This window comes from Dasypus novemcinctus, chromosome 3 (genome assembly GCF_030445035.2).
Source record: "Dasypus novemcinctus isolate mDasNov1 chromosome 3, mDasNov1.1.hap2, whole genome shotgun sequence".
In the NCBI taxonomy this organism is placed as follows: Eukaryota; Metazoa; Chordata; class Mammalia; order Cingulata; family Dasypodidae; genus Dasypus; species Dasypus novemcinctus.
The window spans coordinates 108,211,384-108,223,730 of NC_080675.1; positions in this window are offsets into that span (position 1 = coordinate 108,211,384).

Consider the following 12,347-nt stretch of genomic DNA (forward strand, 5'->3'; position numbering starts at 1 on the left):
GGTTTGTCTTTAGCACTCTTCTCCCAGAACTCTGTGTTAACACACCTTCTCCAGAGTTTCTAAGCCTAATGAATCTAATCCACCACCTTGTCTTTGCATGTGAAAGTTCTTTCAAAAATATTTTCTCATTGATCATTATAGCAATCCTGGAAATAAGATACATTTTATAGATGAGGAAACCTGGACCTTTGTGCATTATGTTGACTTGCTCCCTTCTGTTCTCCTGGGCCTAATTACTGTGAATGGAATCCCAACTGATTCTAATAAGGCAGGTAATGGCCCCTTGAGCCAGCTACCAACTTAAAATTACTCAAATGGCAAATACCTAAAATATTAGAATGTTCTAGAAAACCCCAAAACCACAAATCCATAGTCTTCAATGAGACAGAAAGCTAACCTATGTTGAGATGGATTTAACAAAGCATCACAACTATAGGAGAAAAGAAAAGATGGTTGACAGACTAAGGGATTTTTTTATAGAGCTAAATTCTAGGGATGTGACTTGAACTGGGCAGCAGGTCAGAGAGAGTCTACATTCGATGAACTGTCACCTAAAGTTGAAATCAGCTTCTGTTATTTGCCAGGGTTAAAACTTTGCCCAGTAAGTGATTCCAGGCTGTTTCGGCAAATATTACAAATGTGCTGCTCTTCCCTCATTGGGCTCAGAATGTGAAGCATGTGTGATGGCTGCCAACACTCCTCTATCTGCTAGTTTCATCATAGAAGGGGACTGGAGCAGTGATACAGAAAAGACCATATAAGCCCAGAGCAAAAATAGTACACTTGATAAACTTACTGGGTATTTCCTTGGAGATTGCATCAAGTTTAATTATGTTCTCCAGAGGTTTTTAGAAGAATAGACCATTCTATAAAATCCCACCCCCAAATCGTCATATTCACCAGGAGCCTTCTCAAACAAAATTGTATATATAGCACATACATACAAAATTATTTTAGTAAAATCTACACATGATTAGATTTTCTCAAGAAGTTTTTACCTGTAGTCTTATTTTTTTTGCAAACCCAGCTTATTTATACATATATAATGTTTTTCTTTTGATATCTGTCCTCCTATATCAGGGGGTTTGCTTTTATTAGAAAACTTGATGATGGGAGTTTCATCGTTCTTATGCCTTCTTTACATCTGAAGAGCACTTAATGTCTGTGTTTCAGATTGTAATATATTTACATTATTCTTGGCACTGCCATCAATTTGCCAGGTTGAGATATGGAGGTCAAATACATCTGAGCTCCTTTGCTAAAAATGAGATAATTAAGATTCAGGAAAATTAAGTGATCTAAAATATAGTGAGTCAGCAAAAGAGGAAAGAAGAGAAACCACTTATAAAGGGTCTACCATGGGCTAGATATAAGGACTTTCCATACATTATTTTATTTAATCCTTACCACAATGCTGTTAGATAGGTATTATTAACAGACAAAGAAACTGAGGTTCAAAGAGATTAAGTGACTTGCCCAAGGTCACACTGGTAACAAATAGAATTGGATTAAAACCTAGAACTCTCTGTTTGAGGGCCCATGTTTGCTCCACTATTCAAACTTCCACTTAAATATGTACTAAGATTCTGTAAATGTCAAGTAGTTTTGTGGGTCTATTCTTTGGAATACGCCACCCTTCAAGGCCACTTCCACAAATGACCTTGAATAGTAAATCTACTGTTGTGTGCTTCCTAGTTTTGTGTGTTGTTGAACTTCAATGTGGTTTTCCAAGTTACATGTTCCTTGTTATTTCCTAGATTTACTTTAGATGTTGAGTGTAAGCAGGCAGTGGAGGCAGTCATTTACTAAATCATGAATATCACATTGACGGGAAGTACTTTGTTTTAAAAAAGACATACTAAGCAATCTCTTGGAAGTGTATAATATCAAACTCCAGGGTGAACCGTGTTATCTCCAGAAGGTCTGGAAGACAGAGGTCTTCTGTTTCCTAATCCCTCGTGTGTGGGATTAGAGACAACACTTGCAGATAGGAATCTTGGGTCCTGTGCAATGCATTCTGGGTAGAGAAGTAAGAGAAGGCACTGAACTGGAAGTTTGTTTTTGTCACTTAGAATTGGACAGATTTTGAATTAGTGGCAGTCGCATTTTGCAAAATTGGCCTTGGGGGTCTTTCCTTTCCCACATGCTCTCCTCAGGTGACTTTTACTCTCTTCCACTGAAAGGCAGGGTTGATGGTCCCTCCCAAGAATCTGGGATGACTTGTGACTCTGGCAGAAAGGATGCCCTGTGATTTCTGAGCTTAAGTATAAAAAGTAACCATTTCTGCCTGATTCTCTGGGAATGCTCATTCTTGGAACCCATGGCTTGAGAAAATTCAGGCAATAGATGGAAAGGTCCACATGGAGAGAACCATGTGGAGAGGAACTAAGGAACCTGGTCCTCAGGGACTAAGTGCTTACAGCCAACATCAACTTGTCAGTCAGAAGACTGAGCCATCTTGGAAGTGGATCATACAAACCTCAGTGGAACCACCCCAGCTGATCTTTTTGGAGCAAAGATGAATCTTCCTCTTAAAGTCCTGTCCGAGTTGCAGATCTGTGAGGTAAATAAATGATTGTCTTTATTTTAAACCAATTGGAACAGAAACCAAGGCATAGACAACAAAAATGGTGGAAAATCATGAAAAGAAGCTTATTTATTCAAATAGCTAAGTTATACTCTGGTATTATAAATTCCTATACACACAGAAGGATTTTTATGTCATTCCTAGTTTTTAGAGATGACATTTATAAAACGTATATTTGGGACAAAATGTCAAGCAAGCCTGTCTAGTTGAGAGCACATCCTTGTTCATTTCTCTGAAAAGTGTAACACATGTGAGCTAGGCCACGGCCTCCAGAGAGAGAATTCTGTGATGAAAGAAGGAAAGGAAATGGTTTGACAATGTGGCATGAGATTTGTATTAAATGCACCAGTAATGATAATGTCATTTTGGGATTACATAATTCTGTCTTTTTAAATCTCAAAGAGAGTAAAAGGGCTTTTTAGTACAGCGACATTATATAGTGGTCAGGACAATTTTCTCTCTAACTCCTCTCTCTTTTTCCCTCTTAACAAAAAGTTATAACCCAGGAAAATGTTATGATTTTTCACATTCAAAATGTATACCAATTTTATGTTAATCTGCACTGATTTTTTAAAAAATTACTAGTACTCTATGGTAATTTTTCACAGCTAATCATTTTTGTTTATCCAACATCTATTTTTGCCTGTTCCTTTATGCCTTGCCTTAGCCAGTTTCTTATACTTAATTCTTTTTCTTTTTGTTTTCTCAGATGCTAGCCAATTTTCACTCTAAAACATTATATATGAAATAATTTCTATGCCAATCCAACCATTATATTGGTATTATTCATCACCTTTCTATGAATTGTCCCCATTACTTCTCCACATTCATTTTAATAGTAATAAACACTTATGGAAGATATACTATGTCCCAGGTATCTTGAGGTTGTCTTTAAAATTCTAATTACTCTTCTTCTTTGCCTGTTTTACCACTTAAAATTCAATTTCTTGTTTTGTAACTTCTTGTTATTTGTAATCTAAATTCTACCCAATCTTACCTTCATGTCACCCAGTCATTTCTCTTTTTATCTCAACTCCAACTTTATTACAAATTCTTTCTTCATTGTACCATTTTCTGCCAGAGCTTAGAACTCTCCCTGGTAGCTGTCCCTCTTTCATCAATCAACTAGTAGTTCTTTCTGTTTACTTCTTTTTTACTTACTCTAGAAATTACTGGAGTCATGCAGTAATTTATCTTGTTTGCCTTGTTTCCCCAAGAAAGAATTTAAATTGTATATTTCTTCAAGGCAGGAACAGTGCCTATTGTTTTAAATTCTCATTTGCTCCATAATGTGGTCAGATAAAAGCATGTGACAAAAACTTAACAAAACAGAAAAACAAATGTCTTTATGATTAATTTGTTGATTTTGAAAATGACTGCTATTCTATACAGAAGAAAATAGATTATGCATATTAGAAGTGTAAAATAAAAATGTTCAGTTTAATACATCTTATTTCTTATTAACATAGTTAAGTGCAGGTTTTTCTGAACTCTGCAATAAGTGAATTATAGGAATATGTAGAAGGGAGCTTATAAAAATACACTATGTTAAAGATAGATCATTAGTAGATAAGACACTTAATTCTTTAATGCTTAGATATTAGCATAGTTCCCTATCATTTTTAGATTTAGTCATTGATGAAATAAAGTTCTCAGATTTACATGAATAACTTACATGTTTGGGAAATTAATAATGAGAATGCATAGCTGTAAACTCAGGTTGTTTATAAATTGGTTATTTTTCATTACTTACAGATATGGCTCACATAATTACCTTGCCTCACTTTTCACTTTCTGCATTCTTATATATTAATTGACTTCCCAACAATTTTCCTGTTTCTTCTCATTATGGGCAGTTGCATTCTAGTGTTGTTGAAAAGAGTGTTGAAAAGAGGACAAGCATTGTCAGCTGGTGATGTTTATTTCTGCCCATAGCTGGAGAAATGAAGCAGGATGGATATTCAACATGGGCTTACTGCTGGACCCCTCCCCCTTCATCTAAATGGATTACAATATTCTTGTTAATGGTCTACACCTAGACTTGGAAAACCCTCTGAGGTAAAATACATCTACTGCTTATTATCTAGGGAAAGGGCGCTTTGAGAGCATAACCAGAAAAAGGTAGATATTTTGAGTTTGAATGAGATTGAACTGATTCCTCTTGAAAACAGCACAAAGAGAAGCTCAGACTTCATGGCAGATTTTCTGTGGATGGGTCTCTCTGTTGTGAGAGTAGAGAACTACCTGAACCCCAGGTCTGATTTTTCCTCTGGTGGCCTTCCATGGTGTCTAAAGCAGCATCTAAGGTAGTTCATCTGGAGTTAGAGGCAAGAGAGCACTAGTTAGTGTGATCTACTTTGGACTGGGCAATACAATATTGGATGTGATATTCAGGGGAGGTCTGGATGCAATGAAGTCTGATGGGTGATTTATCCTTAGGTTGTATCAAAATTCATGTAGTTAAACTAGTTCTGATAGGAAGTTGAGCATAATTATTTTGAGTTGCTCATTCCAACATGGTTAACACTAGCCAGATATGCCTATTGATCCATTGAAATATGGCTACTTTAATTGAAATGTCCTGTAGGCAAAGAGTTCAAAGAAAAGAATGTGAGGTATTTTTTATATTGAATGAAAGTTGATAATATTTTGGATATATTGGGCTAAATAAAATATATCATTAAAATTAAAATTTCACCAATTAAAAATTTCAATGTGGTTACTAGAAAATTTAAAATCATTTAAATCCCATTTTATTTTATTGGACAGTGGCATTTTTCCCCTCAGATTGTATAATCAATGGTATTCGGTATGATCACATATTTGTGCATTCATCACTTCAATCATTCTTAGAGCACTTTCATTATTCCAATAATAATAATAGTAATAATAATAATAAACAAAAACCAAGAAAACAAAACTCATTACCTCTCAATCTCTCTATGCTTCCCCTGCCATACACAGCTTCTATTCTTTGTCCTTCTCTCTAGTACACGTGTATTTATATTTTGTAAAAACAGGCTTATATATGTAATATCACCCATATGCATGTTTAACATGAGATTTTACTATCTTATCCTATCTTATACAGTCCCATGTTACAGTTTTTAGCTTTCCTTCTAGTAATGTATCTGACCTTAGACTTTCCACTGTCATACCATATAATAGCTCTGCCAGTTACAAACACCATGATGTACTTTCACCATTTCTACTCATTTCCAAATATTTAAAAACAACCTTCTCACCAATTCTGCACAGAAAGACACTCAGCTTTCCATACTCTACCCTCCTATTTTCTGGTGACCTATATTCTAATTGTTAACTTCATGAGTTTACACAATATATTTAGTTCATAATAGTGCCATCATACAGTATTTGCCCTTTTGTGTCTGGCTTGCTTCACTCAGAATAATGTCCTCCAGGTTCATCCATGTTGTCATATGTTTCATGACTTCATTCCTTCTTACAGTTGCATAATATTCCATTGTGTGTATACATCACAATTTGTTTATCCATTTATCAGTTGATGGACACCTGGGTTGTTTCCAAATTTTTTCAATCGTGAATAATGCGACAATGAACATCAGTGTACAGATGTCTGTTTATGTCTCTGCTCTCAGTTCTTCTGAGTAATAGTGCTGCCAGGTCCCATGGCAAGTCTATATTCAACTTCCTTAGGAAGTGTCAAGCAGTCCTCCAGAGTGGCTGTACCATTCTACATTTCCACTAACAGTGATTAAGTGTTCCTATCTCTCTACTTCAGCTCCAACGTTCTGTTTTCCGACCTTTTAATAGCTGCCAGTCTAATTGGTGTGAAATGATACCTCTTTGAAATAACGATTTGGATTCCCTTACTCACTAGTGATGTTGAACATTTTTTCAAGTATATCTGCCCATTTGTATTTCTCCTTTGGACAATTGTCTTTTCAAGTAGTTTGCCCATTTTTTAATCAGGTAATTTGTCTTTTTATTTTTGAGTTGTATGATCTTTTTACATATCATGGATATTAAGCCTTATTGGATATGTGATTGCCAAATATTTTCTCCTATTGAGTCAGCTGCCTTTCACCTTTTTGACAAAGTCCTTAGAGGTGCAAAAAGTGTTTAATTTTGAGGAGGTCCCATTTATCTAGTTTCTTCTTCTTCTTTTTTTTTTAAATTACTCTCATGCTTTGGGTGTAAGGTTTAAGAAACTACTGCCTACCATAAGATTTTGATGATATTTCCCTACATTTTCTTTTAGGAGTTTTATGGCTGTCACTTTTATATTTAGGTCCTTGATCCATTTTGAGTTATTTTTTTGTATAAGATGTGAGATAGGAGTCCCCTTTCTCTCTTTTGGATGTGGATATCCAGTTCTCTCAGAACCATTTGTTGAATAGACTGTTCTGACCCAGCTGAAAGGGCTTGACTGCCTTGGAAAAATCACTGGACTGAAATGTGAGGATCTATTTCTGAGTTCTTGATTTTGTTCCATTGGTCACTGTGTCTGTCTTTATGCCAGTACCAAACTGCTTTTACCACTGTAGCTAAGTAATTTGCTTTAAAGTCCAAAACTGAGAGGCCTCCAATTCTGTTCTTCTTCCTTAAGATCTTTATGGCTATTTGGGACCCACTACCCTTCAAAATAAATTTGATAATTGTGTTTTCCATTTCTGCAAAAAAGGCAGATTTTTGATCGGTATTGCATTGAATCTGTAAATCACTTTGGGTAGAATTGACACCTTAATGATATTTAGTCTTTTTCAATCCATGAACACAGAATGTCCTTCCATTTATTTAAGTTTCTTCAGTTTCTTTTAGCAATGCTTTATAGTTTTCTGAACATAGGTCCCTAGGTACTTGGTTAAGTTTATTCTTAAATATTTTATTGTTCTAGTTGCTGTTAGAAATTTTTCTGATTTCCTCCTCAGATTGCACATCAGTAGTGTATAGAAACACTATTGATTTTGTGTATTAATCTTTTTTGGATTATTTTTTAAAAATATGTTTTATTTTCATTTTTTCTTCCCCTCTCCCTACCTTTCCTGCTGTTTTTGCTGTCTGTGTCCATTAACTGTGTGATCTTCTGTATCTATTTCTCTTTTTGTCTTTCTTCTCTAGGATTCACTGGGATTCAATCCTGGGGATCTCTGGTGTGGAAAGAAGTTCTTATCAATTGTGCCTCAGTTACTGGTCTCTGCTGTGCTTCACCTTGACTCTCCCCTTCATCTCTCTTTTGTTGTGTTGTCATCTTGTCACGTGACTAACTTGCACGGGCACTGGCTCACTGCACTGGTACTAGGCTTGCTGTGCAGGCACTCGGCTTGCTACACTGGCACTTGCGTGGGCACTCAGCTCACTGTGTGGGCACTTGGCTCAATGCATGAGCATTCAGCTTGCTACACAGGCACTGGCTAACCACGCAGGCACACTTTCCCTTCTTCTTTTTTACCATGAGGCCCCAGGGATGGAACCTGGGTCCTGCCATATGGTAGGTGGAAGCCTTATCACTTCAGCCACATCAGCTTTCTGCATATTAATCTTGTATCCTGTCACTTCCCTGAACTTGCTTCTCAGTTCTAGTAGCTTTGTTGTGGGTTTTTCAAGAGATTCTAGATAAGATCATATCATCAGTGAATAGTGAAAGTATTACTTCTTCCTTTCCTATTTGGATGACTTTTATTTCTTTGCCTAGCCTAATTGCTTTAGCTAGAACCTCTAGCACGATTTTGAGTAATAATGGTGACAGTGGGCATCCTTGTCTTGTTCTTGTCTTTCCTGCTTGTTCTCAGCAGGAAAGCTTTCAGACTTTTACCATTAATTATAATACGAGCTGTAGGTTTTTCATATATGCTCTTGACCACATTGGGAAAGCTTCCTTCTCTTACATTTTGGAGTGTGTTTATCAAGGAAGGGTGCTCATTTTGTCAAATGCCTTTTCTGCATCAATTGAGGGAATCATTTTTCTTTAATTTATCACTGTGGTTTATTATGGTAATTGATTTTCTTGTCTTGAACCACCTTTGCATATCTGGGGTAAAACCCACTTGTTATTGTGGTGTACAATTCTTTTAACGTGCTTTTTGATTCTGTTTCCAAGTATTTTGTTGAGGATTTTTTTTTTTTTTTGCCTTTTGGTTTATTTTTTAAAAGATACTTAGATTACATAAATGTTGCAGAGAATATAGGGGATACCCATATACCCTGCTCCCCACCCCTCCCACATTTTCCCACATTAGCAACATCTTTCATAGTGTTGTACATTCATTGCAATTGATAGACACATTTTGGAGCCTCTAAGCATGGATTATAGTTTACATTGTAGTTTACACTCTGTCCCACTCAATTCTGTAGGTTATGGCAAGATATATAATGGCCTGTATCTGTCATTGTAATGTCATTCAGGACAATTCCCAAGTCCCAAAAATGCCCCCATATTACTCCTGTTTTTTTTCTTTCTCTTCCCTCAGAACCTCCACTGGCCACTGCCTCCATATCAATGATATTTCCTCCATTGCTAGAATCATTTTGTGGGTCCCCACCAACTGATATATGCATTATGACAAAATGATCACTCTCATTCTCTGTAGAAGCCTGCTCCGGATGCACCCTGTTCCAAATACCCCCCATTGAAACCACTAAACCAGCAACCCTTCCTTGTCATATTGCCAAAAAAGATTTCCCAGCATTGTAGTTTCAACCCTGTACCTGTCAATACTCAGTGTTCACCTGCTCCCTCCCCAACCCTCCCCCCAGTTCCATGGACCATCCAACCTACCCTACCCCCCTGTCAATCCTGAACCTCCCAACCCAATATTATTCCTACAACCCTGTCATATCCCTTCACTGCACAAGTACACTTCCACCTTATTGTAGATTTTGCCCATATGGGCATTGACTTACAACCTTCTTCTCCCTTTCTATTTCCTGTAAACCTATCTTCCAGACTCTAGCTCCGTAAGTCTGCTCAATTTGCATAATTTGTGTCCGTGAGGTCATGTAATATTTGTCCTTCAATGCCTGGCTTGCTTCACTCAATATATGTTCTCAAGATTCATCCACATTATTCCGAGTGTTAGTACTGTATTCCTTCCTACAGCTGAGTAATATTCCATTGTATGTATATACCACATTTTGTTTATCCATTCACTTGTTGGTGGGCATTTGGGTTGATTCCAACTTTTGGCGATAGTGAATAATACCACTATGAACATTGTTGTGCATATATCTTTCCATGTCCCTGCTTTCTGATCTTCTGTGCATATACCCAACAGTGGAATTGCTGGGTTTTATGGCAAATTTATAGTTAGTTTTTTGAGGAACCTCCAAACTATACTCCACAATGGCTGCACCAATATGCATTTCCACCAACAGTGGATGAGGGTTCCTGTTTTTCCACATTCTTTCCAACACTTGTAGTCTTCTGTTTTTTAATAGCCACCAGTCTAATGGGTATAAGGTCATAGCTCATTGTTTTGATTTTCATTTCCCTAATTTCTAGTGATGATGAGCATCTTCTCATGTGCTTTTCAACTATTTGTATTTCTTCTTTGGAGAAGTGTCTATTTAGATCACTGACCATTTTTAAAATGGGTTGTTTGTCTTTTTATTTTTGAGATGTAGCATTTCTTTATATATGTTGGAAATTAAGCTCCTCTCAGATATATGGTTACTAAATATTTTCTTTCATTGTGTATGCTGTCTTTTCACTTTCTTGACATACTCCTTTGAGGTGCAAAAGTTTTTAAATTTGAAAAGGGTCTCATTTATCTATTTTTCTTTCACTGCTCATGCTTTGGGTGTGAAGTTCATGAAACCACTTCCTATTACAAGATCCTGTAGATTATTCACTTCCCAAGGTCTTTATGGTCTATGGTCTTGACTCTTATATTTAGATTTTTGATCCATCTTTCATTAATTTTTATATAAAGTGTGAGATGGTGTTCCTTTCTCATTCTTTTGGTTATGGATATCCAGTTCTCCAAGCACCATTTGTTGAAGAGACTCTTCTCTCCCAATTCAGTGGACTTGGTGGCCTTGTTGAATATCAGATGACTGTATATGCAAGGATCTATATCAGAACTCTCAATTTGGTTCCATTGGTCAGTATGTCTATCCTTGTGCCAATACCACACAGTTTTGACCACTGTAGCTTTGTAGTATGTTTTAAAATCAGGTAGTCTGTTTCCCCCAATTTCATTTTTCTTTTTCAGTATGTGTTTGGCTATTTGGGGCCTCTTGCTCTTCCAAATAAATTTCATAGTTTTTCCAATTCAGTAAAAAATGCTGTGGTGAATCCTACTGGGATTGCATTAAGTCTGTAGATCAGTTTGGGTAGGATAAACATCTTAATAGTGTTTAGTCTTCCTACCCATGAATAGGAATATTCTTTCATTTATATAAGTCTTCCTTGATTTTCTCTAACAGTGTTGTGTGGTTTTCTGCATATAAGTTATTAATATCTTTAGTTAAATTTATTCCTAGGTATTTGACTCTTTTAGTTGATATTGTAAATGGGATTTTTTAAAATTTACTTTTCAGATTTCTCATAATTGGTTGTGCTCTCCTGCCCCGCCAGCGGGTGTACAGAGACCACGAGGACAACAGGGTACCCGAGAGAGGGAGTGGGCAGATAGCGGGGAAGAACCACTCAGAGCCGCACCATGGTGTGACATCTTCTTCCATTTATTCTCTTTGTACAGAGCAAGCTTATATAGCGTCTTAAGCATTTGTGTTGCAAGGGGATTGGTCAGGGCTGGAACAAGACCTTATATGGCTTGGAAAGGGCTCTGGGGGAAAAAGGGGCAGGGAGAGGGCAGGAAGCAGGGGGAAACAGTGCTGAATCATGCCGCCGGCCATTTTTTCTACTGGTGTGGGGCGGTCCGCAAAATGGCGGGCGCGCCCCCAACAATCGGTGTATAGAAATGCTACTGATTTTTGCCCATTAATCTTTTTAGTTTATTTTTATTATTTATTATCTTTTTTAAAAGATATGTAGATCACACAAAATGTTACATTGAAAAATATAAGAGGTTTCCATATACCCCACTCCCCACAGCCCTCACTCTTCCCACATTGGCAACTTCTTTCTTTATGTGGTACATTCATTGCATTTGATGAGTACATTTTGGAGCATTGTTACACAACATGGATTATAGTTTATGTTGTAGTTTATACTCTCTCCCAGTCCATTCAATGGGTTATGTCAGGATAGATAGTGTCCTGTATCTGTCCCTGCAATATCATTGAGGACAACTCCAAGTCCCCAAAATGCCCCAATATTACACCTTTTCTTCCTTCTCCTTGCCTTCTGCAAATCCTGTGGCCCCCGTCTCCACATCAATGATATAATTTCTTCCATTGCTAGAGTCACAATAATTCTACAGTAGAATACCTGTAAGTCCACTCTAATCCATATTTTATTCCTCCATCCTGTAGCCCCTGGGATAGTGATGTCCACTCCACCTCTAAATCGAGAGGGGCTTAAATCCACATGGCTGATGGACTGAATTCTCCAGCTTGCTGCTGTGGACTCTCTCAGTTCCCTGGTGTGGTGGTATGGTTGACCATACTCACTTCCCTGTTAACTGACCTAGGTAAGTCCAATGAACCGGAGAGTAGGTGTTGCAACTCTGCTGAGGTTCAGGGCCCAGCTGGCACATAGACAGTCCAGAGATTCAAGTCTCCTGAGCATACACCAACTCCAGCACCAGTCACAGGTTCAGTAAAAGTGAGAGAAGAAGCATGCATAGAGAGGTCACATCTGAGTCCAACTCCA